Source organism: Lissotriton helveticus, chromosome 10 (assembly GCF_964261635.1).
Source record: "Lissotriton helveticus chromosome 10, aLisHel1.1, whole genome shotgun sequence".
NCBI lineage: Eukaryota > Metazoa > Chordata > Amphibia > Caudata > Salamandridae > Lissotriton > Lissotriton helveticus.
Window position 1 is genome coordinate 474857848 of NC_136071.1, and position 25892 is coordinate 474883739.

General features: G+C 41.3%; 1 long non-coding RNA gene across 1 annotated transcript in view; it reads right to left on the bottom strand.

Annotated features, from left to right (window-relative positions):
• Positions 1 to 25892, bottom strand: part of LOC144785340 (uncharacterized) — a 4610862-nt gene that overhangs the window by 1365335 nt on the left and 3219635 nt on the right. Inside the window, exon 10 of the long non-coding RNA XR_013601832.1 lies at positions 2714 to 3178. This is a non-coding gene — a long non-coding RNA (uncharacterized LOC144785340). The remainder of the gene's footprint in view (positions 1 to 2713; positions 3179 to 25892) is intronic.

Here is a 25892-nt window from a genome sequence, read left to right on the forward strand (position 1 = left end):
GGTGTCGCCTTGCAATTAAGGTCCATTGGAGGGGGCCCCCTCCCTGGGCCTCAAAGGGATGGTGTCTGTCTGGAGGCATAGGGGAGGGAGACGCTCCCTCAATTGCAAGGAGACCATTCGCAGACACTGTGGGAGGCCCATTGTCCAGCATTTTGGTGCCCCCACAGTTTTAACTTTTAGACCACAATCAATTCTCACACCTATCAGACTGAAGGTACGAGAAATGCTTGTGGAGTAAAAGTTAAAACTGTGGGGGCGCAAAAATGCTGGCCAATGGGCCCCCCACAGTGTCTCTGAATGATCTCCTTGCAAGGGGCCACTTATCTAAATTAGAGGGGGCCTCGCACGTTCCCTTTTAGCCCAGGGCCTCGCAAATCCTAGGACCGGTCCTGGTGGGTACTGCAAGGTTCTGGGAGCTTTTATTTCTAGTAACCCGTCTCCCCTCAAGTTGTTCTACTTTTTTGGGGCAGGGGCAGCTCGAAAACTAGGTGTCCTAAATTGTTTCGATGGGGGTTGAGTTGAGAGTCAGGGATGTACTGTGAGGTGGGGTTAGAAATACTTACAACCCTACCTATTACACTCATCATCTCCCCGCTAGAGCATTTATTTGGGGCTGGATCTCCCAGATAAGTCATATTGTAAATACCCTGCGGCATGGCGCTGGTTTGCGCCGCCGCTGCATCACAAAAGTGACGCAACGGCGGCGTAAAAGAGGCACAAGGGGCTTGTAAATCTGCCTCAAAGTTTCTTCCACACTCATAATCTGTTTTTCTATCGCTCCCATAGCAACCCGTAATCCATACTAATATAATAAAGAGAGAGCCCAAACCTTTGAGGCGGGTAATCTCAGGAACCACAGCACCAATCACAACACCCAATACAGCGTTGGAAAGGGCAGTTGCAGCAGAAGGACATAGGCTATGCAGACGCCCACCATATACATTTAGAAGGTAAAAGAACCGTGCCAGCAAAGTAGTCCCTTGTGGGCGTGTCTGCGTTGTGCTTTGGGCATGACAAACGCTGGGGACGTGTGGTACTTTCCGCCCTTCATGCCAAGTCTCATATCGTGTGCTAATCCCACCCTGCTCCCTTTAAATACCCCTGCACCACATAATCATAACCCACCCTTACTCCTTAAAATACCCCAACACTAACCCATCTTAACCCTATAAATATACCCTGTACCCCAAAACCCAAACATATCCCTAAACACTAAAAATACCCCTGTACTCCAAAACCCAAACCTAGCCCTGAACACTATAAATACCCCTGTACCTCAAAACCCAAACCTACCCCTGAACCCTAAAAATAGCCCTGTACCCCAAAACCTCAAGCCTAGCCCTGAACCCTAAAAATACCACTGTACCCCAAAACCCAAACCTACCCCTGATCCCTAAAATACCCCTGTACCCCAAAAACCCAAACCTAGCCATGAAACCATAAAATACCCCTGTACCCCAAAACCCAAACCTACCCCTGAACCCTAACAATACCCCTATAACACACACCCAAACCCAGCCCTGAACCCTAAAAATACCCCTGTACCCCAAAACCCATACCTATCCCTAAACCCTAAAACTACCCCTGTACCCATAACCCAAAACTATATGTGTACCCTTAAAATACCCAAACACCCCAAAACATATACCTCAGTACCACAAAACATATACCCCTATACCCATCCGCACCTTATCCAAACATTAAAAAAAAAACATGCTTTTACCATTCATGCATTTACAACGAATTTCGTTGTAAATGTATGCGTGGAAAAAGCATATAAAATGTAATGCCATGTGTTATAATGGCATTGCGGAGTCATGGTACTTTTGTAATGAAAGTATGGGGAGTGATGGTATGCGGAGAGAAAGTTGCGGAATAATGGGTGTTTACCCTCCCCTGGTAAGTACATTGGTGGCACGGCGGCCCACATCTCCAACAAGATACTCATATTTTTTCACCACCCATTTGAAAAATGCACAGGTCTCTCTCATTGATGGCCAGCATCGACATACACTTTTAGACACACCTCCCGCCACAAGTTCTAGAATTGCAAACTTTAGAGCTGGGGAGCTACGTTCGAATCTCTGCATCAGCTCAACATCCTGTGATTCCAGAAAAATCGCTTTGTCTCCCCGTGCCTACCACAAATGAATGTGTTCTTCTGTAATGTAAATTGTGCTCATGCCATGTTGTCGAGTTCGCGCTATATAATATTGCAAGGAAAAATAAAGTAGGGAAACTCGAGTTCACACACTACTGAACGCGCACTCTTAAGTGCATCAGCAGTGCACTGGGAATCGGAGCGTTGTCACAGGTCTGTCACAGATAAGAAATGCTATCAAAACGAAATCCTACAAAATAATATACTACTGGCCGGCAGCAATTCATACCCGGACAACGTCGGGACGGGCTGCTAGTTTGATTCATAATGGAAGCTCGGGTTTTGTTAGGTGATTTAGTCATCATCCCTGGGAGTTTCCATTTCCCTATAATTCAGTCCCTAAGTGCTCATTAAACTTCGAAACTCAGTTAAATTATAGCCACATTTTATATATTTAAAAAAAGAAAGAACAGTCAATCAACACAGGGCGAAGCTAGACAGATAGTTAATGACATGTTCCCCTTCCACTCAGGTCAGCCCCAGGTCTGGGCCAAAGTCTAAACAAGTGGTTATTCTTAATCAGCACATCAAAATTAACTAAATTCAACATACCTTAAGGGGCACGAGTTATTCAATAGTCCATAGGGGCAGGTAGATCTACCTGGCCAAGCCTTAAGGCATCCAAAACTCCCGTGCTGCAGAGGCACTTGAATGTCAGGCGTCCAGGGATCTTTTTTTCCTGCTGCACTCTCCCCTTAGGGCACCACTGGTAGCAGAAAGCAGCTCCCAATGCCAGGAATCGATTCTCCAAAGCCCTTAGATAGGGGTAATTGCAGTCAGCTGTGGTTCCCACAGAGGGTTTGTGGGTGTTGTAGTGCCCCAGCGTCTGCACCTCGCGGCGGCTCACTCCAAACAGTGTCCAAAACTCCTGTGCTGGAAAGACCCACGGATGTCAGGAGTCCAGTGATCTTTTCCTGCTGCACTCTTCCCTCAGGACACCACTGGTAGAAGAAAGTTGCTCCTGATGTCACGAATCAAGTCTATAGTCTCCCCAGACCTTGTGGGCTGGCTTGATCTCTGCAAAAAAATGAATGAGCTCATCAGTTTTGTTTACATCGATTGAAACCATGGTATTTAGCAATAAGTCAGTATCAAATCATCAGGCTTTAAAATCTGCCTTTTCATTTCTGGTTTGTGTCCAGATTTTGAGCCACGGTGACAAGATTTTGCTTTGCCTATCACACATACATATTTGGACCAGCTGTTTTGTAATTTATGACCAGCATTAGCCAGGTAAGTGAAGAGCTTTGTGTCAGCAGTCTTGGATTTTTTGCCAAAAAGATATTAGAAGTATTATATTTTTAGTATGTTATTTGTTGAACAACAATTTAAAACCAAGAAACCCTGATATTGCCAAAAACTTGACAAATTTGCTCATCTGGTCTAACTAATACGGCCAACAATTTCAATACCATCAACACCAAACTGTTTGCATGATTCAAACACTAATGCACACAAATTCCAAAACTGCAGGCACAAAACTGTTCATCGGGCCAGTGGTGCTTGCTGTACCTTGGACCTTCAGGAACAGCTTAACGAATACATAAAATTGTGGGGCATATTATCAAGACAGGCGATAAAATTATCGCCGCTTTATCGGCAGAAAACTGCTGATAAAGCGGCGATAATGGACTTGATAATATGCTCTATGGAATTCCAATTGAAGCCCATGTTAGATGTGAACACATCTAACATGGGCTTCGATTGGAATTCCATAGAGCATATTATCAAGCCCATTATCGCCGCTTCATCGGCAGTTTTCTGCCGATAAAGCGGCGATAATTTTATCTCCTGTCTTGATAATATGCCCCTGTGTCTTTGAAGTGAAGCGGTAGAATCAAGTGGAGGGTTTAAGAGTTAGTGCCCTTGGAGAGAAGTCTTGATGTCACGAAATCTCCAGGCACCAATCTCCGAGGACTAAGGGAGGAGACTAATATGTATGTTTCCAAGGGTGTGTGACCAACACACAAAGTAATACATCGCACTTTCCCCTGCTCTGATCATCAGCATATCCAATGGAAATCAACACACCATAGTTAACCCAGTGGAATCTGTAAAGAGATAGGTCAGTACACTATATTTGCAATTAATTTAATTTGAAGTCCTGAGCCCACAAAACATTCCCTCCCTTCATGCAGGCTCCATAAAATGAGACTTGACCCAGCCGCTCTGGACACGTACCGAGCTCAGGGTCTTGGGAAAGTGAAGATGAAGGTAATGCATAGATGCAGAACATATTCATTTAACAGTTATTCTGTAGTTTAAAAAAACATGTCATCCTAAAATTCAGCTCTGCTCCTGCTAAGTGGCAGCACTCTTTTAAAACTTGTGTTAAATGACCCTAACCTTTTCATGAGTGCTGAGCCAAAGTGGGGCGAATATCAGGATGCAATGGTGAATTAAATGACAGTAAAATGGAGGTATGGAAAATGGACTAGGAACATTTGCAGGACATGGCTAATGCTTCCCGAATTTGCTTTTACACGTGCTTACCAACCTTTTGCAACGTACTTGCCAACAGGATACACATGAATGCACGTACCAAAAATGAGTTATGCATGTATACCAATTACAGATTCAGAGCATAACATTTTATGCATTTGTAAACTTGTTCAAACCTAAGGACAGATAGTGGGCTACTCTGCGTTGTGCTCCGACTCAGAAAGAATACATCTCGGCGATCGAGAATACAGATGTAATCGGCGCCCGTGAATGTCCCAAATATTTACAGAGAACAGAGTGTTACTGGTGGAATAATGCAGGACAAAGCGTTCCTTCTTAATTGGGCAGTCTGTAGTTCTATTTCCCTTGTGAATTCGCCTACTGCATAAATGCATGAACAATTTAATGAGTTGCACACAGTGCAAAATCCGGTGATTGCCGAAGTCAACGAGCGGATCAACAAATCGCATGGCTGCAGGCGAGACATCCACATTTGTCTGTACCTTGCCCGAGGAACATGCTGGTTCCTGTTTGCACGGTGTTGGGAGGTGGCCCTGAGGCGTTAGCCACTGTTTCCATACTTCATAAGTGACAGACTTGTGATTACAGATATGTCCATTCGCAAAGTCCAGGCAGGAGTTGCGTAACAGTCACGTGGTAAAGATGTATGCAACCATGGCATGAGCAAAGGAGAGAATATTAAGAGATGGTGAAACTGCGAAGATATTTTGCAAAGTATGCAGACGTTTCATGAAAACTTTTAAAATATATGCCTATATTATGAAGTTGTATATGTGTGAAAAATAAACACATGGTATCTCTCACGTAGATAATGTAATGTAATGTAATGTAAAATTTTATTTATATCGCGCAGCAATCGCTCCAATGGAGCATCTAGGCGCTACCTCCGGCAAATTACCCGATGACATAGTGACTCAGAGTTGGACCAAAAAAGAAGCATGCATCAAACTAGAGTTCTGGCCATGCTATCTTGCAGTTTAAATATCCAAGTTTTTAATTCTTTGCGGAACTCTGTTTCTTTATCCAGAGTTCTCAGGGCGGGAGGCAAAAAATTCCAGGCCCTTGCACCCAGTACTGCCAGGGACTTTCCTCCACGGGTTTTTAAACGAAACCTAGGAACCACCAAAGTATTGGAATTTGATGATCGTAGGCTTCTGGTTGGGCAGTATCTCTTGAATTTTTTCTGTAGATATAGTGGTCCTATTTTGTGCATTGCTCGAAATGTTATAATCAGAACTTTGAAAAGGATCCTTATTACAATGGGAAGCCAATGAAGAGCTTTTAATGCCCCTGAGGCTAACGATCTTTTTGGCCATTTTAGCACCATTCTGGCAGCAGCGCTTTGCACCAACTGAAGCCTGTAAGTTACTTCTTTATTTGTGCCAGCATACAAACTGTTGCAATAGTCTAAGCGCGACGTTACCAGCGCTACAGCAACAGTTTTCCTCGCCTCCAATGGGAGATAGACATATGAGATACCAGCATAAGACAGGTTCCACCCACAAAATATCGATTAGCTATGACGTCACACTTGCTGAGAACAATTTTCTGCATGAACAGGTCAATTTTGGCCTTAAATTATGTGAAGTACATTGACCATGAAATGTGGAAAAAAAAACGACTACACTTTTGGTAAAGTGAAATTTGCAAATTTGCCTCATACTCAAACAACGACACAAGACCTCTCAACTCAAATACGTTCCTACATAGACAAATCCGAGCAATATATCATAGTTCCTTTGCCTTATAGATCGCGATCAAGATTTGAAAATCTTTTCTGACATTCGCTCGAAATGAGCTCAACACCTGAGTCAAACAGGGCCTGGGCGCACATTTATTTGCTTTTTTCGTTCTGAAAATAACCACCTGCCATATTTATCATTCGTTTTGATCTACTTCAGAGCACAGTTAACAACAAATGCTACTATCACACTCTCCATTTTAGAACCCCTAGCATACAGATTCCACACAAGCACTAACAAATGATACAAGCATACAGGAACTACGGTAAAAATGGATTTACTGTGGTGTGCAGTAAAAACTGAATTGATGTTGGATTCATATCCTCAATAAAGGGATACAGGAGGACTAAAACATTCTTAAACTTTCACGGGGAATTTATATTTTCAATACCAATATACAGTGGATCCACTTCCCGCAAATACTAAACTCACCACGATATATATATATATATATATATATATATATATATATATATATATATATATATATATATATATATATATATATATATATATATATATATATAACATTTTTCCGTCTTCTTTTACAACTCTCAGAGAATGCCAAAGTTTTAGAACAGTGATGGGCACAAAACAAGGGTATTCAAGAAGTTTACATGGCTTAGTTAGACATGGAAATCTATTAAAATCATTCATTTCCACTGACACCCCAGCCCTAAAATAGGAATTTCTATGTGCAATACAAAACCACTAATATAACAAAGGGGTATCTCTCTGCTGCCTCAGACTCTGGGAATTCAATGTAGTTATAGACATATACTGTTGAAAAAACTTTTCTCTGATTTTTTCAAGTAATGGAAGAGGCCAAGATAGGTACTCTTCAAGTATAGTTAATGAATGAACCTACCCACAAAAGAAGGTATTTTAAAACAAATATCATATTACATGAATTGGCAACAAAAGAGTGGTGCTCCAGCTCACATTCCTAACCGAGGAGGAGGGGGATTGACTATCGAAGTGTCAGTATATCCCCGATAAGAGATATCTATTTGGTTTTGGGACCCTGTCTTAACCTCATAATTCTCACTTGTTTGGGCAGCTTTACAAAGCCCCATCTATACGACAATTGTATTTGCATTTTTTTCTCTGCCTCTGTTCAGGGGGTTTCTCCATTTGTCTTAGTCCTGATGAAGACCCTTTTACCAATCAAAGGATATTCTAATTGTTGAAACATCGACACATAGCTGTACGACCCCTATAAGTGTTGCTTGTAATGTGGCAAAACCATGTGATTTTGACACTGTTTGCTCGGTATACCACAGAGCTTCTCCTAGGCACAAATCCTTATGTTCGTTTCTTATCATTCACCTTTCACTCTTCACAAGCATCGTGCTGCTGCACTGATCCTGTTATTGGGGAGCATCCCATGCCAATGCACACACTCTTGCACCATAGTGAAAGGGGGTGCACATTTTCTGAAGCATAAGTTTTGTACTTGAAGGACTACCTTCCAGTACAAAAATTAAGTAAGGCTTTCCCATTTTGTGTGTTCTGCACAATGCAGCACACATGCAAAGTTGGGAAAAAGAGGATAATTTTTTTTATTTATCCTTGTTAAGCCTGCCTTCAGGAGTCATAAGATGTTGGTTTAAATTACTGTCTATCAATATTTGTAGATAGGGATTTGTATCAAAACCCATGGGTGGTTGCATAGGAAAACCAATGCACCACCTGTTGAATGGTGCCTTGATGCAAAGTAACGCAAAGCAGTGCATAGTGAAATTGCGGCACTTTGGCATACTTTCCAAAGCAAATCAGGACCAGCATTGAATAGTGAATCTTCCCTGACACTTTGCGTCAAGTTTGTATGACAAAAGTCATGCAACCACATTGTAATACATCAGGAGCACTGGGCCAGAGTGTCATTAAAGTATGAGTGAGATTGAGAGTGCATTCAAGTGAGTGAGTGCTAATGAAAAAGAATGAGTATAAACGGGTGCATATGAGTGTGCACGTGTAACGCTAGGCTCAATTCACATGCCTTCCTACAGAAAATCAGGGTCATAGTGACGTCACTTTCTGTGATGTCATTAAGGTCCAAAGGTATGATGTCACTTCTGCTACCCCTGATATTTTGATGAATCAGCACATTCATAAGTGTAGGTGTGCGAACAGGAAAACCCACAGGGAGAGTTGGTGGGTATACACAAATGTGCATTTTAATGAGTGGTTCCCAGGGCTGGACTAGCCATAGCGGGTACCGGGCGTTTCCCCTGTAGGCCGCTAGGTTGGGGGCTGATTTTGGGCCCTGGGGACCGTTTTTGTTACCGGGGGTCAGCAATATAGGCCCTCGGTAAAAGAAATAGTCCGAAACCGGCCCTCGCAAACTGCTCGGCTGCACTCCCCCTCACCCCGGGGGGGGGGGGGGCAGCTGAGCAGTTTGCCAGGGCCGGTTTCTGTTCCCAGTCCGGTCCTGGTGGTTCCTATCTTCCCTATGACTTCCTGCTTCCCATCGCTTGTGAACACCTATCTTCCCACCTCTTACCCTAAAAGTACTAAAGTTGGAAATCTGCCATACTTGCAGATCTTCCAGTTTCAAGTTTCACCTGGGTGAGTAAATGTTTACAGACACTGATTTCTGGAATCATGACCTGCAACTTGCGCAGAAAGTGACACTTTTTTGAACCTATATTGAAATTTCATGAGCAAAAATCGTTGTGTCCAAGCCCCATTGGGGCTGCATCTGTGACAGATGAACATTTTTGAAACACGCCAGTCTTTAGCTGACAAGCCTTTAAGAACTAATTGTTTTGTTATGAATCGCTAAAGCTAAACATTTACCCCAGATGCATCAAGAACCCATTTTGCTATTCCTTAATAGCGAAAAATAACGATTTGCTATTAAGGAATAGCAAAATGCAATGCATGAAGAAATCACTAAAAAAATAGCGATTTCTTAAAATTCCTTAATTGCGACTCGCAAATTGCGAGTCGCAATTAAGGAAAACTTCCCCATTAGGCCCATAGGAATAAATGGGAAGACATTCTCAATTTGCGAATTGCAATTAGCGAATCGCAAATTGAGAATGCGATTTCAAGGGTGCAGGGGTGTCCAAAGGACACCCTGTTGCACCCCTGAAATTGATCTGTGCACATATGTTGCGCACACACATGCCCTAGTGCATTTTTCTACGTTTTTACAAATTACCATGAAGTTCAACTTCATGGTAATGTGCGAGCCCTTTTAGCGAAATCGCTATTTTTTAAACTTTATTGCATTGCATTTAAGGACTCTCAATTTGAGATTCCATAAATACAAGTAATCGCAATTTTGCGATTTCTTAATTTGCGATTTTTGCTTTTGGGATGATGCATCCCAAATGCAAAAATACCAGTCGCAAAGGGGTAGATGTTAAGAATCTGCCCCTTTGCGAGCGGATTTTACCTTGATGAATCTATGCCTTAGTGTTTTCATAGATATGTCCATATTAACAGTTTCTGAATGAAAATGAAATATAGTTGAGATGCATTTACAAGGAACAGGGATGGGAAATAGTCTGAACTACATGAGCCCTCCAAACTATAAATATCACATTATGTGTTTCTGTGGTAAGACAGATCAATTCTGAGGGCCCACATGGATTCTGTCCTTTTTTTTTTTTTTGCACAAGAAAAAATAAAGGGAAAAGCCTAAAATCTCGCTAGCCAATGCTATGCGACTACACCTATGCTCAAGGGTTTGCCAAGGCATGTTTCGTTCTCTGTCGCACCTCACTGCCGCCGACAGCTGCGACTAGTACATAAATTCCACCACTGTCTGCTGACTTGTGATGTGGCCATGCAGAAAATATTTCATAGGAAAAAAGTGTTAGCTAGCTAGAGGCAGTATTGTCGATCACCACTTGGAACTGCAGCTACTGGTATGTGACTATGTATTCATTTCATGCACTATAACACCTAATGTACATGACAAAGTGTTGAATATAAAGGTAATGCAGAAAGCTGGAGTAGGCCTTTTTGCCGGAGCTGTGTGGGAAGAATTAATGTCTTCATTCTTTTTTAATGACCCAATATAAAATATGAAATGGGATGCCGTTTCGAAACATGCGTATTTGCCCGTTTGTATTATTTATTTCCACGCTTTCTTATTGATATTTTTATTAATTTAGAAAAGCAATAGTGGTCTCATTTCATATTGATTCCGAAAACCTAAGTATGTTCGTGCATATTATCAATTAAATATCCAGGCCGATGTTTATTTCAGATTTAATTTTTTACTGTTCTCATACTGCTGCACTATTATTGTACAGTCTTCAACCAGAAAATAATCAGCCCATGTTAATATCCACACACCATTTTTTTTTTTACCCTGTAGTTTCTTAGATTTTTATGACACACCCATATATGCTACGGAGTCAGCTACTGTGACTCGTAAAAACATATAAAAAAAGCTGGTATTGTTTCACAAATTACGTTGATATTGTTTAACTGATCTGCAGGGATCTTTCAAAATAAAATTTAGCAAAGTAAATAACAGATGTACAAACAGTGGAGTCGGTAAAGGTTGCCGTAAATTGCGCCCTGACTTGTAATAAATCCATGCTGTTGGTGCAAACTGACCCAGACATGAATAGGTGAGTTCGTAAAAAACAGAGTCATAGTGGTTCGTAATTCGACCTACCTCATGAATAATTATGAGTTAAGTCGCAAATTGTGGCCAACTATGAATCGTTGCCATTACGGGATACTGGCCTGCTGGGGTCAACATTATCACCATAATTGTGATTGCTTTTAAATAACACAATCTCAATATTTTTAACAAAGCTCCTTCACCATAAAGGAAAACAGTATGTTTTTTAAAATAAAGTTAATAACTTACATTTTTTAAGAGTAGGTAGTGGTCAACATTTACTAAGGGGATGAGAGTTCGGTTGGAGACCCCTTCCCATTTGTGAATGGGCTATCACTAAATGTTCATAGTTGTATATTATTAATGATTTGCAACTAGATTTAAGTTGCAAAAAATTAAAACATCCCTCTGCAAATCGGTATTTGGAAGGGAAGCAATATACATGCCCCATCGAAACACCAATTTGGCATATCACCGCAATCCCTAAGAGTGATTGGGATCACAATTTGAATTTCTTAGATACTAAAAGGCCTCTTTGAGGTTGCAAATAGACCAGTTATGAGAATCAGACCCGTTCTAACCACATAAGACCTTCATACACATGGCCCTACGTCCTATCTTCCTATGTGACTTGTAAATAGGCTAACAAGCAGTGGCATCACCTCCATAAGGTGGAGGAGCATTGCCCAACTGTTTATTTCAGCACTATAACAAAAAATAAAATGATATTAACCCAGTTATTATCATTTTCGTTTTTCCTGTTTAGTGCACGGAAGCTAAGCACTGTGAAGCGGAGTGGGGCTGACACAGCAGCCGAGGAGTGGTTGCCCCCCTCCTAAGTGTACATGAATGTTTGGCTGGCCCTCTCAGGCTGACCATAACAGTCATGTGCACTTTTCCTCTTCTCCACCAAAGCTGCATTGCAGCCTGGGGAAGAGCACGTGCCCAAGCCCCAGTGCCCTGTCTGAGTGCCAAAACGCAGAGCTCAGAATAATCACAACGCTGCAATGCAGCGTTGTGATTGGCTCAGGGCTGCCTGGGTGCTTCCAGGCTGCTTCCTGTTCCTGCCAGCGGGAAGAGGAAAGACGCGTCCAGGAGAAGCGGCAGGAAGGATGCAGCAAGCAGGTAGGTTTAATAATTTTTTACTCCACTCTCCTCCCCTCCACCCCTGAAGTAGAAATATGTAGTGTAATTTCAGTTGTGGGTAGATGACAAATTAAGAATATGAGTTTGAGATCAGGACAGGAGTTTTTTCCAATTTTTGGGTTGACGTGTTTGATTTTGAGACTCCAACACTTTGTTTTGATTATACTTTTTGCTGGACCCGAAATAAAATGAAATAGTTTGAAAAAATAACAAAATGCAATATCTAAGCTTTTAGGTCTGATACTTCAGTTTGATACAGATAATTTCTCATTATTATGCTTTATGGTAGCAATCTATCCCACAACTTCATGCCAAACGAAATTAAATATAGTGCCTTTGTTGCTCTCCATGCTTTCTAATTGTGCCATCAACATTCCCTGAAACGAACCCATGGCCTCAAAGAACATCTCAGCCTTCATCTGCTCCAGGTCTACTGCTGAGCCTGGATCCAGTGTGCCTTTACCTATGAAGGCCCTTGACTAATCTTCACTCACCATTTTGACCATTTGGTGGCCTCACTTTATACTAGCAGCCAATTGATGCAGCTGCATAGGGGTGTGAACTGTATATGACGTGTCAGAGACTCCAGCAAACCATTTGTATGCCATTTTAATCACTCAGCTGACCTCAAGATTATACTCTGAGTGGCATATGTATGTAATTTACATTTTGCGATTCTCAAATAGCGATTTTTAAGGAATCGCTATTTGAGAATTGCAAAATGGAATGTATGTAATAAATCTAAATTTTTTTGCGAACCTCTAAAATTCCTTAATTGCAATTAGCAAATTGCGAATCGCAATTAAGGAATGAGTGTCCTATTCATTCCTATGGGCAAAGAGGCCCATAGGAATGAATTGGGATACATTCTCAAAATGCGATTTACTATGAGAAAATAGCAATTTGAGAATCGCAATTCCAAAGGTGCCAGGGTGTCCAAAGGACACCTGTTGTACCCCTGGAATATGCATCTAAGTACATGTGGCACACATACATGTCCTAAGAGCATTTCTGTGCGCCACATGGCACTTTGAATTTAAAAAAAAAAATGCATTTTAACAGGAAATCGCAAAATACCATCTACTTGGAGTAGGCGGTATTTTGCGATTTCTTAAGCTAAAATCGCAATTTGCAAGGCACCCCTACATAACATTTAAGGAATCGCAAAATTGTGATTCCTTAAATGCTTGAGCAAAATAAGGAATCGCAATTCCTTATTTTGCTATGTGGCCCATACATCCCAAAACGCAAACGGCTTCTTACATATGCCCCTATATTCCTATACTAATAGCATGGACTAGGGATGAAGAATCTTTTTTTTTTTGTTTAAGAGATTTTTATTAATCATTTTTAAAATAGAAAATAATATACATGTCATAAATATTGGAAGAAAGTACATATTAATAAGGATTACAAAACGTATGTAATAAGAAAGAAGTGAATATTGGGAGGGGGAAAGAGGGAGGGAATAGGAAGATATAGGGGGAAAGAAAAGAAAGAGGAAGGAAGGAAAGAAAGAAAAGAAGAAAAAGAAAGAGAGGACAAGATTTAACATGTGGGAATAGTAAAAGGTAATCAAGTAGGAGATTTGGAAGAAAGATAAGTGGAAAAGGGGAGCCAGAGTAGATCGGATTTGATTTTAAGGGGAACAGAAGAGGATGAAGCAATAGCAATCCTGTGTTCATCACAAATAAAATTTCACCAAATATGAACAGAAAGCTTAGAATTATCTTTCCAACAAGATAAAATAACTTTGAATGCAAGAGCAATAAACAGATCCAACAGTCTAGCAGAGGAAGATGAAGTATCAATATCAGGTGACAAAGATCCTAAGAAAACATTCTTCAAGGATAATGAGGCAGAGGAACAAAACATTGGCATGCAGATATTCCAAACTTCATTCCAAAATGACAAAACAGGGGAACAGTCGTATAATAGATGTTTAAGCGTTCCAATTTCTTTTGAGCATGACCAACATAACGAGGAAGAAGTTTGGGCAAACTTATGGATACTAACAGGGGTAATAATAACTCTATGATATATGAACAATAGGGATTGAGTAATACGAGCAGCAGTAGATACTTTAACCCCTTCGACGCTCATGACGAGCTGGGCTCGTCATGAGGTAGCCTCCTCGCACGCTCATGACGAGCCCAGCTCGTCATGAATAATGGGCTTTACAAATTCTCAGCGTGCGGGCGGAAATCATGCCGCACGCATGCGGTTAAACAGTTTGGACCATAAACGATCCCACAATGAGACGGAGAGGGAAACATTAAGATCGGTTTCCCAAGCGGTCTCTATAGGTGATTTAGGGCGATCTTTAACATTTGATAACAAAATTGTATAAACAAGAGCAGCCTTAGGTTGTTGAATAGAAAATAGAGGGAAAAGTAGAGTGGTAGGGGTAGAAAGAAGGAAAGACATCAGGTAATGAGAGGGAGGATAAGTGCGATTGGATGGCAGACGTTATAATGATGTAATCATTCAAAAATGATGAAGGCAAGTGAAATAAGTTCTGCAGTACTGGAAACGGAATGATAGATCCACCATCAAAAAACTGATGAACAAACAAAATATCCTTTTCTTTCCAGTGTTTAAAGTAAAAAGATTTGCCTTTGTATCTAAGGAATTTGTTGTACCACACTACAGAAGATAGGAAACATTGAAGAGGAGAAAGATCAGAAGAGAAAACATTGTGTAACATTGTTTGGGAGTATTTTAAAATAGGATATTTGGTTAAAAAAGAACAATTTGACATAAAAACAGTATGCTGAAATGAAAAATCTTTCAAAAGAGAGCGTTCGAGGAGAACCCATTTAGGTATCGGGTTATCAGTAAAATCATATGCCAAGGAAAAGGATTGTTTAATCAAGAAGGCGGAATGGTATGTTTTAAAATTAGGGAAACGAACGCCACCTTCATTTTTAGGACGAATCAGCTTATGCAAGGCTATTCGAGGATGTTTGTCATTCCATAAAAATTTAGTACAAATAGAGTTTATGCGGGAAAAATATGAATTGGGAATTTTAAAAGGGAGCATGGAAACAGTATAAAGCACATGTGGGGTAATCATCATTTTAATTGTATCTAATCTACCCCACCAAGAGAGAAATAAAGGGGACCAAATTTGAAGGAGGGATTGAATTTTCTTTAAGAGGGAGTCGAATGTAAATTTAAGGGTTTCAACTAGGGATGATGAGAACCATATACCAAGGTATTTAATTTTGGAAGGGCACCATGCAAAGTCAGTATTATTAAACATGTATTGGTAACAAATTGAGTTTAGGGGCAGAACTTCTGTTTTGGATAGATTGAGTTTATAGCCCGATATAGAAGAGTACAATCGAACTTCATTCATAAAGTGTGGGAGGGAAGATATAGGGTTGGACATGTATACCAGTACATCATCCGCATAAGCAGACAATTTGGTTTCAGTAGATGAGAGTTTAAAGCCAGTAATCCCGGGATTGGAACGAATACGTTCTAAGAAAGGCTCGAGACACAAAATAAATAATAAGGGGGAGAGGGGGCAACCTTGTCGCGTGCCTCTAGATAAAGAAAACAACTTGGAGAACTGATTATTAACGAAAATACTGGCACGGGGAGACGAATAAAGGAGTGTAACCAAGGAGATGAAAGAGGGACCAAAGCCAAACCATTTTAGGGCATGAAACATATACTGCCAGTTAATACGGTCAAAAGCTTTTTCAGCATCTAAGGACAAAGCCGCCAACGGAATCTTAAAAGTTTTACTATGTGCAATGACATTGGAAAATAATCGAGCATTGTCAGCAGCAAGTCTACCCTTCACAAATCCCACTTGGTCTGTTTTAATTAGATGGGGAATAATGGAATCAAGACGAGCAGCGAGGAGTTTAGCAAAGATTTTGCAATCATAATTAATTAAAGATATGGGGCGATAATTTTTACATTGTGAATGATCTTTGTCAGGTTTGGGAATGATAACTATTAGTGCGTCCAAAAATGATCCAGAGGCCTTAGCATCTGAGATAAAGGAATTAAATAATTGGAGGAGTTTTGGTGCAAAAAAGGTATGAAAAGAAGAATAAAACTCAACAGGTAGACCATCCGGACCAGGTGCCTTTGATTTTTTGAGAGAATGAATGGCCCGAGTTACTTCCTGGAGAGTAATTTCCCTTTCCAACTGGGCAAAGTCATCCGGAAGGGATGGGGGGGAGGGAAGGCCTTCAAAAAAGGACTTTAAGTTAGCATCAGATGGATGTGTGTCATCAGTATATAAGGATTGGTAATAATTATGAAACACTTCAGCAATATCTTCATCTGCGGAAACTAATTTATTGATGGAGTCGTTAAAGATAGGACCCACATTTTTACGTTCTGATTTAATTTTTAAATAATTTGCCAACATTTTCCCCGCTTTGTTCTGACCACCATGAAACTTAGATTTGATTTTAATGAGGGTGTTACAAGCTTCATTGGTGATAATTTTGTTCAGATCCGTTTTGGCTATGATTAATTCTTGAAGGGCAGAGGTGGACTTAGAGGAAAAATAGGAATGTTCAAGGCATTTAATTTTCTGAAGTTGGTCATCATATTTCTTTCTGTTAAGTTTCTTTTTCTTAGAAACGTAGGAGATAGTAAATGCTCGGAAAGCAGCCTTAAAAGCATCCCAGTTATTGGGAATGGAGGTGTCAGAAGGGTTATTAAAGGAAAAAAAATTGTTAAAGAACTCCACACTCTCTTTGATGAAAATAGCATCAGACAAAAGAAAGGAGTTAAATTTCCAACGACTGAATTTAGAGGAAATGAGGGAGAGGTCAAGGGTAGAATAAACAGGAGCATGGTTGGAAATAAATATGGAACCAATCACAGATTTTTGAATGGAAGGGAGTAAAGACTTGCTAACCATAATGTAATCAATCCTCGAACGGGTGTGATGCACATTTGAGAAAAAAGTTAGGGATGAAGAATCTAACCTTACTACTTTACACCTTTCAGCCTGGATGATCTATACATTGTGAATAAGGTTTGAATAGGACTTTCCTTTCAAAGGGTACTCATTTAAGGTTTTCATGCATATTGTACCCTATTGTGATTGACCATCTAACCCAAAATCTATATTCAGCAATACATTGCCATAAAAGTATAGATCATAATTCATAGAATACATACATAAATAAAAGGTACCAATAGGATATCTAGAGACAGTTTAAAATATAATGTTCCGGTAAAATGATGTGATACACTTCAACCGCAGGAGACTAAAATAAAAGTATTTTAAATGGTAACTGTTGATTGCGATTTCTTATTTTTAAAGCACACTTTACAAAATTCAGTACTCTGGAGCATATCTTGATTGAGGAGAGAGCCTTTGTAAAAACCTCATTGCAGGCATGATTTGTTTATAACCTCCTTGACCTAATAAAGGTACTAAAAAAACAGATCTAAGGAATGCACAAAAAAGAATAAAGCGGCCTGTGCATTGTTTAGAAACGTGGTGACAAAGACATGGTGGCAAATCATGTTTCCCAAAAAAATGAATAGGAAAGACCGCTTTAAAATATATAGGATTAAGTCTAAAGAGTGTTAAAAGTGAAAGATTGGAAGGGTTTTCAAGGCAGCAAAAGTATGGTGCTAGACTTTTAACTGTCTCAATGGGGATAAAAGCTTCCACAGTCTTCAGGTTCAACATATCTCATAATCTATCATTGCCACAAGATTCCTTTAAAATATATTTTACTTTACCTGTAGTCCTAGTTTATCAAAACATGTTTTTACATATGTCAGCCATGGTATTTTGGACACATTTCGGAGAGATAAACAATCTGCTGTATACTGTCTTGTCAAGCCTGCCTCAGTGTTTAGCCAACGTTTTAGACAGAGCAAAAGCGGGCCACTTTTAACTGACCTCCTTAGAAGGGTATGTCCAAATATTCATGACAAATGAAATTTGATGCATTTTTGGGAAGTTCAAGAAGCCTATGTACAAAGCCATTTTAAAATGCACTGGAGAGAGTCTGTATTTTAATACCCTGGTATTCTCGCCCCATAAGTAGTGGCGAAGATACATTTTGAAAGTTAGATATTGCAGGAATGGTTACTCAGAAGGAATGTTTATGATTTTTAAGGTGGGGTATGTTCAGTTTACTGAAGTATAGTAAAGTTTAAGGCAGTGGACACATGACAGAATAAAGTACACTGAGAGGTACTAAGGAAGGCACAGAGTGTGGAAGGAGGCTATCATTCATATGCAAAGGTAGGAGAGAAAATAATGCCTAGCCATAAATCAGGGTTCTTTCATTTTAAATCGTGGTTCTTTGGAGCATTGAAATAGAATGCAATTTGGCAATTATTAAGAGCAAAAAATAAAGGTTGAAAGTTGATTACCTGAGGGACAGTCATGTAAACCGTTGTGTCTTATTTATATATTTATATATTTTTGGTAGATTTTATATTGCGCAAACTCGGCCCGAAGGTATTGCACTTTACATGACCACCAATTACATTCGACAAGAACAAGTTTTTGTTAGCCACGGGTAGATTAAGTGATTGGCCCAGAATCACAGGATGTTGAGCTGATGGCAAGACTCGAACCTGGTACCTCAGTTTTTAAATTGGCAGCTCTGGCCGTTAGGCCACATCCTCCACAGGTTGCTTTGATTAGCTGTTGATGGTGTTGATTCTCGCTCTATGAGTCTTTATGCCTCTTCCAAAACGTTCTGCAAGCTGGTTATTCTAATATCTGTCTGCATGCCCCAAGCTGGTGTGCCAGCGCCAGCAGCCCTTCAGGGCAGTCATGCACTTTTTAAATCAGATTTTCTCTGATATTAGGGGTTGTTTGTAAAAGGATTCTTCTGAGTTTGTACTTCCTTGATCTTACGTGCAGGTTCTTTGTTGGATCACATGTGGTGTAGCCAGCTCTTAACTATCCTTCTAAACTCTAAGTGATTTTTAGTGGCTCTGATCTGTACAAGAAAGGAATTTCATACTTTTGTGGCTTTAATGGAGATAGTTTTTTCACCAATGGTTTCCTTCCTGTCTGAGGGAATTAATAAACAAGGTGCTAGTATGGAGCATAGCTTTCTGGATTGGGAGTATTTGTTGATTTTTTGATTGAATTATCGTTGGTTCTTTGCCATTGATAGCTCTGTTTGTGATGCACAGAAGTTTGAAAGGTGATTTTATTGCTATAGGGAGCAAGTGTAGAGCCTTCAGGACCAAAGAAATGTGAGTTTGTATATTTACAAGTTGCAGTAGTCTTGCTGCTGAATTTTGGATTCCTTCTATCCTTCCAGTAGTTGAGATGGAATGTTGTGGTATAGTTCAGACTCTTATCACCCCCGAATCTCACCTGGCCACCTTTCTGCCTGTCCCACCTCCTCTCCATCCAGCCATTCCTTGCCTACCACCAGTTGTACCTCACTCCCAGAACATTAGAAAGATGGGAATATGATGTGCTGTGACATACCTATTGCCTGCAGGTTCCCAGTATGCTGCAAGTCGATACTCAAGGTCATGTTCAAACAGGACACAGGCTTCCTCTTGGCCTCACCTTTGTGCTTTGCAGTAAGACACTAATCAGGAATGAGGGTGTCTGAGACCTCATCCAGGATCCCCTGTAGGTTTCGACCTCCACAGTATGTGAATATTGTTTGGAAGTGGTTAGTGGCTCAGTGTAGAAAATTGGGGTACTGGTTGGGGGAGAAACCCTACTCAAGCGGCAACCACAATTCTTGTCTGGTTGAAACAGAAGCAAACCCCAAATTAACCTGTGTTCAACCCTTTGTTAGCTTAGCACAAAGCAGACAGTTATTACTTAAAGACTGTGTGTAAAGTAGTTTTGCAGCATTTTAAACAGAAATATGGTGAAAACATAGCACAAGAAAATCCCAACCCAATATACAATAATAGAGTAGATTGTAATACATTATTTGAGACCAAAATGACAAAAATCCTCTTTGTACAACCAGAGATATGTAGTTTTCAAGGTTTTAATGTATTCATAGCATAGAAGTACAAAGTGGCAACTGTAGTTATGTTGTCGTGCTGGACTGGGACAAAGTCACAAGTTCAGGTCAACCGCGATCGAAAGTGGGCCGGATACAGGGACCAAGTTAGGCCTGCTGAACAAAGTACATTAAATCTGGTTTGTGGAGCATTGGAGGTCCCACTCAGAGGATGCATTGTACAGCGGTGGTTTTAATGTGCTGCGGGGCTGCAATGCAAGGTGATACATTGAGATGCATAACGCTGGGGCAGTTCCAAGGAGCTGCAGGGCTGCAAGGCGAAGTCCTGTATTGAGCTGTGTCATGCAGCAGTGGTTCCGAGGAACACCGGGCCAAGCACTGCTGCGTTGTTTCTGCTAGGACCACAGCTGGGCTTGCAGAGAACCATCAGGCCCACTTCCAAGGGTCCAGGTCTGAGGTTACACCACTTGACGGGACAAGACTCACAGCAGTCAGAGTCCAATGTCTTACCATTGGTTGACCGATGGGTTTTTGTATGTGACTGAGGTAATGGGAGTTTGCACTTGGTCAAACACATATAATTAACAGTGTAACCCATATGGGTACGCAATAAGGACCAGGAATCAGTAAATACAGTCAACAACTTGTTTTAAACTTATTAGTCAGATTAATATAAATCAATCTCATTACCATCCTGTAAAGGCACCGAATAACAACTGGATAGCCAAACCTCTTGAGGAAGTTCAGGCGCATCAGTATGAGACAAATGAGAAGTTAAGTCATAGCAATTTAAAGAATTAGCACAACAATCTGGTGCCTAGAGAACAGTCTTTGATCTTTTCCCCTAAACAAGAGTCATATCTAAAGTCCTCTTTATGTTAGAATCTGAATGTGTTAAAGGTGATTAATATAAAAGAGTATAAAAAAGTTGGGGAAATAGGAAAAATAGAAAAAATGTTGTGAAGTTGTGGGAAGGTGTCAGCATTTCAGAAGCTCGGTCAAGAGTCTCTAGGGAAAGGGAAGAAAGTGTTAGCCTAAGCCTCACTCAGAACCAAAAGGGTAAGTAAAGAGGTCTGTACCTCTCAAAGTCCAAAGGAAAAATGTCCAACATAAATTTGTGTGAACAGTCAATACCACGATAATCATCTGGGTAACACCCATTGATCACACCATCAAGGGCTCCATTGACAATTCCATTCTCACGTTGTGAGTAGCAACATTAGCAAACTCTTCTAGGTCAGTCCTGAGAATAACATTGTCCTTGATCACATGTGATACTTTGAAACATAACTGCAATTAATACTCTGGCTCTCCGTATTCTTTGTCAAGGTTTTCTTCCCAGGCTTTCTATCTCTATTACAGAGTTACATCTATTCTCAAATTAACAAACCATGTGAATGTACCTGCAGGGAGAAGGCACAGAAGCAGAAATGTTGAGGTTACGTAGTTTTCGGCCTCGCTTCGCTACAGCTGCCATTTTGTGTTTAGTCGCCATTTTATGTTGCCTCACTCAGGCAGCACGGCTAACGCGGTAAAATTGTCTTTCTGTCTCTTGCTGCTGCTCCATGTTTTGCCCGTTAAAAAACAACCTTTGTCCTTGTGTGCGATACTGATGTCAGGGTCTGGCAGAGTTCGCAAAGCCAAGTCTAGACTGATTAATCCATGTCTTACTCCACTGTTTGGGTCCCACCATTCTTCTCTACCTTATCTTATTTAACTGGCCTTCACTATTCTCTTCGTGTGTTCTCTTGTTACATAGCCCTTCTTTTGAAGCATTCTACATATGTTTTGCCACCTGCAAATTGAATTATGGGCACTAGTGTTGATTAACCTAAGGGGAGGAGAGCACACGGGGTTTGAAAGGACGGTGTGTTTTAGACATTCGATAGCTTGTTTTCGAACTATTCCTATTTGTCAATTTTGTGTATATTGGGAGTTGTCATTATAAACTTGTGCTGTATAAAAGACTGTGCGCCACGGATTGAAGTGGCAGTCTCTTGAGAACCTACCTGTGTGGTACTTCTTAGATAACTGTGCTTAGCTGCAGCTAATAAAACTACTTTTCTACGCCTCACAGAGTGTCTCGTGTCTCTGTCGGTCGAGGCAGGAGAACTCGGAGATTTTAGGCGTGCCCTGTGCCGCCTGGCCCATAAGGTCAGGTTCTCCAATTGGCGGCCCAACGTGTGGGCGACGTCAGTGGTAGTAGTTTTGCCCGAGAGTCGTGCGGAGCTTCGCAGGAAAATTCCGCAGGATTTCGCGAACCACGTGAACGACCTCTGCATGTCGAAGTGGACCGAAGGTCTTTTGAAGCATGGCTACTCCTTCCCTACGGCTGCTGATGACTGCTGCCCTGACTGTCGCCCTGCCTTGGCCCTTTGGTGATGATTGGTATCGCGAGACGTTAGACGGACATCTGTTGGCGTGAGAAAAGCATTTAGTTAAGTATTTGTGGGTAGCGCCCACTCTCTTTGTTTTTGTATTTGTTATTCGATTAGCGCGCTAACCGAAGCCAAGGGGTAAGTACGTTTGTGCTGTGACTTTATAGTCTGAAAATCCCTTGACGTTTGTAAGGAAGTCCAGTTTGTTACGAAATGCCTGGATTTAGTAAGTTTAAGAAATGTTGTTGTTTTGATTGCTCTAGGGATTCCCGGCTAGAGGATTCTTGTCCGATTCCTCCAGTTGGAACTCCTACTTACGATTTGTACTCAAAACATGGTCTGGGTCCTATTGTTTTTAATGAAACATGGATCCGATACACTAAGAAAGACGGTGTTTTACAGTGGCCACAAAATGATTCTTTTGAGCCCGATATATTAGATAATTTGGAAACAATTCTATTCAAGAGAAAAGCCCGGCCGGCAATGTTTGACTCTTTTCGCCTATGGCGAAAGGAAGCCAAACAGGAAGAAATTAAGCAAATGAAGAAAGATAAGAAAGAGCAGAGTATGTCAATTCTACAGGCTGCCCAACAATTTAAAAATGACGAAGCGGATCAAGTAATTGAGGTGTCGGAAAGACAACACCGTATGGCAATAGATAGATGCTATCCTGTGTTACCTACTGTATCAAAGAGTAAACCTACTGATGACGATTCCTTTATGTCCCATTTGTTGACATTACCTCCACCTTATGTGTTAGGTGCTAATGCACCGCCATTGCAGCCTGCTGTTAATCCAGCTGCTTTAGTTCCTGCACAGTTGCCTATTCCTGTGATTCCACCTCCGCCCCCTTTGCCAGCGACATCTGTACCCCAATCTCCGGTGCCTCCGCCTTCCCCATCTGTCGTTTCCTTTGCTGCAGATTCTTCTTCTGTTTTACAGAATACGTTGTCCCCTGTTTTGGTGTCAGATTCCCCTGCAGCTCGACGGCGTTTAGTCGACACTGTTTCAGGCCTTTTCTTGGACCTCTTTTCTTTTCTCCTGCGTCGTCTAGGAGACAATCCCGTAGTCAGTTTCCGGATTTGGAAGAACGGGCTAAATTAGATTCTCTTGCTCGTAATTGGATTATGAGTAGTGTACAGTATAGCTTACGTGATATTTTAGATACCTTCCTGCAATGGAACGCGCCCACACAGAGATACGTATTCAATGTTATGTGCAATACTCTGATTAAAGGCTGGGGAGATGAGGATCTAGATTCACCGCCTCAGGATTTATTTGAAATTCAGAATCAATTCGATAAGGGACCTATTGTGGGTCCTGCTGTAGAACGCGCTATTCAAAAGCTTGTACTTTTCGTTCCGCCTTTTTCTCTCAAAATTCTCTTGAACAGGATCCCGCGGTTCGTCGTACGACGGCACAATATCCTATGCGAGAAGTTCCTCCGATATGGAGAGATGAGGTTCCACAAGCGGGTAATGTTTCAGATGTTCCTGCTCATTTTCAGCGTATATGGGTACATGACCCTTGGAAAAGGTCAGAAGTACTGGCACTTAAACAGTCTTTACCGGACCCTCGTAAGAATCCTGCTGGGTACTATAAAGAGCTGTCCCAGACTGTTGACGCTTGTATCATGAATTTGGCAGATATTGACTTACTTATGGGAAATGTAGTCCCACAAGCAATATGGACCAAGATTCGTAGGCAGGATCATGCTGCAGCTTTGGGTGGTGATTGGGCTGCTATTACAGCTGCGGATGCAGGACAAGTAGGTGGTGCCAAACCAGATGACTTGATTACGGAATTGCCTGGAAGAATAATAGATTTGATGAAAACTATGATGCCTGCGGTGCGTGTTAATTGGGATAAGTTAGTAGCATGTAAGCAAAAGACAGATGAAAGTGTCTCCGATTTCTTTACTCGTTTCGAGGAGACTTTCATTGACCATAGTGGTCAAGACATGAGCACTGATTATTCGTAGACACATTTGTTTTTAATTTATTTCCGGAATTATCGCATAAATGAAAACAATTGGAGAGTTCTTGGGCTATCTCTTCCACTGCTCAGATATTGGCTACTGCTCAATATTATGAGAATAGGGATAAGGATAAGTTGGCAGCTTCCAGTCCGTCATGCTATTTATCCGAGACTGGATGAATATCAATCAGTTAAAACTCAATCCGGACAAAACAGAGCTTGTGGCGACGGGCGGTGCTGCCAACCCCTGGTCCCCCTCCTTCTGGCCCCTTTCACTTGGGCCCCCTCCTCTCCCTTCTTTTTCAGTTAAAACACTAGGGATCACGCTTAATAATCAACTAACTCTTCATTCACATATCAACTCTGTGGTTTCTTCCTGTTTTTTTACACTACGAGTTATTCGGAAAGTTGCCAGGTTTTTTTCCACCTCTGCCTTAAAGCTGATCCTAATGGCCATGGTCTTGTCAAAGATTGACTACGGCAATATCATCTATAATGGAGCTCCTGCTTATGCCCTGCAACGCCTGCAGTTGGTACAAAATCAGGCGGCTCGCCTGGCTTTTGGTTTATCCAGGTCTCATCATTCGACCCCTCTGCTCAGGAGCCTACATTGGCTGCCTATAAAACAACGGGCCAGGTTCAAGCTGGGGTGTTTGACTTTTCAAGCAAGAGCGGGCACAGCCCCTGCTTTTATCAACTCGGCAATTTTCTCCTATATTCCCCCTAGACACCTTCGCTCCTCTAGCCTGGCTTTGCTAACTACGCCTCGCTTTAAAAAGAAACGGTCAGGGGGGCAGAAGTTTGCTGTACTTGCACCCACCTTTTGGAATGACCTCCCTCTATCCTTAAGACTCTCCTCTTCCTATATGGAGTTTCGGAGGTCACTAAAAACGTTCTTATTTCAGCAGGCTTTCGGCTCCTAGCTCTCTTCTTGCTCTCACTCAGTGACTTCATCAGCGCCATGAAACTGACTCAGTGTACGTGCGCTTTATAAGTCTTTTTAAATTCAAATTCAAGGAGGATAAGGAGAAAGCGGAGAAAAAGACTAAAGACTTGAAAACAAAGGTTCTTCTGCAACAGGCTTATCCCCCTCGTTCTGCTCAGCCCCAATATCAACAGCCCCCGCAGTTTCAGAGGTTGTTGCAGAAGCCGGTACCCTCAGTCCCACGAGTTCCATTGGGCCCTAATCGGTGTGCTTACTGTAAGGAAGATGGTCATTTTAAGAATACTTGTCCGATTTTATTGCAGCGGTATGGTGGACCATTAGCACCACGGGGTCGTGGTGATTCTCGGTCCATGTCCAGAGGTAGTGGTCGTGGTGCGTCGACTCAGGAACGACGTCCCTCTCCCCCCCAGGATTCTACAAATTACTTTGACCAGCAGACTTCTCAATCTGCACAATATTACAATGATGACTATTGTCTCGATAATGAGGATGTTGATTTTCATACTAGCTAGGACAGCCATAGGCAAAGTAAGGGA